Raw genomic sequence first — 4,142 nt, 5'->3', positions numbered from 1 at the left:
GTCTGGAGAATCTGTGGGTGATTTGTGTACCTGCCATAAAGTGAGAGGAGAATCTGGCATGATGGAACCAACATTTAATTGATGGGGAAAGTAAGTTCCACAACCTTAGAATAGGAGACCATAACTATTGAATAGATAATATGTGACATACATTGTATATTTAACAATGTTGAATTGATTTTGTGTCAAAATGGCCACAGTTGTTTACCAACAAAAATGTAAAACCTGAACCATGGGGTCTCCTGGAGAGCTACCCTCCTGCAGGTTTTTACTCCAACCCCAGCTGAAGTGAAAACCTACAGGACAGTAGCTCTCCAGGAACAGGGTTGGAGAGCCCTGCCTTAAACTGATTTAAACCCTGAGTGTAACAATCAGCTTACTATACTGTGACAGGTTAGGAACCGACCGTGTTTCCCAGGGGACCCTAATTAGTGGCGGACATCTGAAACATATATAAGCACCCTTTAGACCTGCAGAGGTGAGCGCTTTTGTCCTGAAGGTCCTGTGTATTATTTGACTGTCACGTTCCTGACCTGTTTTCTGTTATTTTTGTATGTGTTTAGTTGGTCAGGGCGTGAGTTGGGGTGGGCATTCTATGTTTTGTGTTTCTATGTTTAGGTCAGGTGTAATTAGCCTTATATGGTTCTCAATCAGGGACAGGTGTTTGACGTTTCCTCTGATTGAGAACCATATATAGGTAGGCTGTTCACACTGTTTGTTTGTGGGTGATTGTCTTCTGTGTCTGTGTATGTTGCACCACACGGGACTGTTTCGGTTTGTTCGTTCGTTTGATGTAGTCTGTTCCTGTTCGTGAGTTCTTCGTGTATTTATGTAAGTTCCATGTTCAGGTCTGTCTACGTTATTTTGTAGTTTGTTGAAGTGTTTTCGGGTTTTCGTCTTTACTTTAATAAACTTCATTATGTCCACATTCCACGCTGCGCTTTGGTCCAATCCCTACTCCTCCTCTTCTTCCGAAGAGGAGGAGGACAACCGTTACATTTGACAACAACCATTTTCTGATCATGCTGTTTTGAGGAAGTGTTTCAGGTGTGGTTGAGAGTTTGCTGATGAGGTTTATTTGTTTATTTGGTTCAGTGTTTATTCAAGTCTGACAACATGTAAAAGTATATTGTGTAAAGTTATATCACTGCCATAATGTATTTATAAATGGGCCTAGAACCTGTGACTTTGAACAGATGTTATGCAATCGAGCACAAAAAGGTAGAAAGGTTGGAGTTCATTTTTCTTCAATTCATGCTTCTTTCAAATCAGTACTCACCAAGAAAATGTGACAAGGAACTGATTATTGCATACTATTTGGACATGGCCAGACCTTGTTCCTGCAGATATAGGCCTAGCACATTATAAGTAGCTTGACTTCACCTCTAGCTGTACAGGGCCGTTGGATAAACTATAGGTCATCACACCATAAACCGCAGCCTCTCAGTGCGGTGAACAGTCTGTCTCCCACATTGTAATGCAAGCCTGTCCTCCATCCCAGACGCTTTAAACGACCGACCACTAAAAGAACAGAGAAAAAAAAGGAAAATGCTAAATTGATGGAAATGACATTAGATTCGTCTCGCGCCCCTCCGTGTGTAAATTATACCGTGATGCTCTAAAATGGACTCTCCGGCCCAAGTGCTCCTTCCAATTTGTTTGTCCATACCTCACGGTGGTTCGCCTGCCCTTCCCCTATCCCTTTAATCCAATCAGCGTCCTACTGGATGTTATTTATTTGTTTATTTATTTATTTCAAAGGATGTAACTGATTCTTATCAGGGGTAGAAGTGGGCCCCTTCCTCCTGGTGAAACGGTGACTAACGTCCTGTGATCGATCCCTCGGTTTGTCTGCTTCTGCGCTGATGGTTATGGCGCTGGAGCGAGAGAGATGCAGGGGATATGTTGTGTGTTCAGAAGGAGACAGACGGGTTGTCATAGTGCATGTTTAGTGTGTTTATGCGGTGGGAGATAGAGATATACCGTACCAGTCAAAAGTTTGGACACACCGACTCATTCCAGGATTTTTCTTTATTTAAAAAATGTTCTACATTGTAGAATCATAGTGCAGACATCAAAACTATGAAATAAAACATATGGAATCATGTATTAACACAAAAAGTGTTAAAAAAAATCTAAATATATTCTATATTTGAGATTCTTCAAAGTAGCCACACTTTGCCTGGATGACAGCTTTGCACACTCTTGGCATTCTCTCTACCAGCTTCAACTGGAATGCTTTTCCAACAGTCTTGAAGGAGTTCCCACATACAGTTGAAGTCGGAAGTTTACATACACTTATGTTGTAGTCCTAAAAAACTTGTTTTTCAACCAATCCACAAATGTCTTGTTAACAAACTGAAGTTTTGGCAAGTCGGTTAGGACATCTACCTTGTGCATGACACAAGTCATTTTTCCAAAAATTGTTTACAGGCAGATTATTTCACTTATAATTCACTGTATCACAATTCCAGTGGGTCAGAAGTGTACATACTCTAAGTTGACTGTGCCTTTGTTAAACAGCTTGGAAAATGATGTCATGGCTTTAGAAGCTTTGTATAGGCTAATTGACATCATTTGAGTCAATTGGAGGAGTACCTGTGGGTGTATTTCAAGGCCTACCTTCAAACTCAGTGCCTCTTTGCTTGACATCATAGTAAATTCAAAATAAATCAGCCAAGACCTCAGAAAAACAGTGTAGACCTCCACAAGTCTGGTTCATCCTTGGGAGCAATTTCCAAACACCTGAAGGTACCACGTTCATCTGTGCAAACAATAGTACGCACGCAAGTATTAACACGCACGCAGTCGTCATACCGCTCAAGAAGGAGACGCGTTCTGTCTCCTAGAGATGAACGTACTTTGGTGTGAAAAGTGCAAATCAATCCCAGAAAAACAGCAAAGGACCTTGTGAAGATGCTGGAGGAAACAGGTACAAAAGTATCTATATCCACAGTAAAACGAGTCCTATATCGACATAACCTGAATTGTTATTGTTATGTGGTGTTAGTTTACGCGCTTTACTTTTATGTTCCATTTTTTGAGCGCGTTTGATTTATGTAGTGCTCTCATTTTTGGAACTATAATAAAAGTGTGCCTGTTCATTATACTCTGCTCTCCTGCACCTGACTTCGCCTCCAATACACCATTGACAAGATCGTACTTTTTGGAGAAATGTCCTCTGGTCTGATGAAACAAAAATAGAACTGTTTGAACAGTTTGAACATAATGACCATTGTTATGTTTGGATAAAAAAGAGGGATGCTTGCAAGCCGAAGAACACCATCCCAACCGTGAAGCACGGGGGTGGCAGCATCATTTTGTGGGGGTGCTTTGCTGCAGGAGGGACTGGTGCACTTCACAAAATAGATGGAATCATGAGGCAGGAAAGTTATGTGGATATATTGAAGCAACATCTCAAGACATCAGTCAGGAAGTTAAAGCTTGGTCGCAAATGGGTCTTCCAAATGGACAATGACCCCAAGCATATTTCTAAAGTTGTGGCAAAATGGCTTAAGGACAACAAGGTCAAGGTATTGGAGTGGCCATCACAAAGCCCTGACCTCAATCCTATAGAACATTTGTGGGCAGAACTGAAAAACCATGTGCACCAGCAAAGCACCCCCACATCATCACACCTCCTCCTCCATGCTTCACGGTGGGACCCACACATGTAGAGATCATCCGTTCACCTACTCTGCGTCTCACAAACACACGGTGGTTGGAACAAAAAATCGGACATTTGGACTCATCAGACCAAAGGACAGATTTCCACCAGTCTAATGTCCATTGCTCGTGTTTCTTGGCACAAGCAAGTCTCTTCTTCTTATTGGTGTCCTTTAGTAGTGGTTTCTTTGCAGCAATTCGACCATGAAGCCCTGATTCACGCAGTCTCCTCTGAACAGTTGATGTTCAGATATGTTTATTACTTGAACTCTGTGAAGCATTTATTTGGGCTGCAATTTCTGAGGTTGGTAACTCTAATGAACGTATCCTCTGCAACAGAGTTAACTCTGGGTCTTCCTTTCCTGTGGCGGTCCTCATGAGATCCAGTTTCATCATGGTTTTTGATGGTTTTTGTGGCTGCACTTGCCGAAACTTTCAAAATTCTTGAAATGTTCCGTATTGACTGACCTTTACGT

This window comes from Salvelinus namaycush, chromosome 37 (assembly GCF_016432855.1).
Source record: "Salvelinus namaycush isolate Seneca chromosome 37, SaNama_1.0, whole genome shotgun sequence".
Taxonomy (NCBI): Eukaryota; Metazoa; Chordata; class Actinopteri; order Salmoniformes; family Salmonidae; genus Salvelinus; species Salvelinus namaycush.
The sequence above is the reverse complement of the archived record's forward strand: the minus strand, read 5'-3'. Positions refer to the sequence as shown.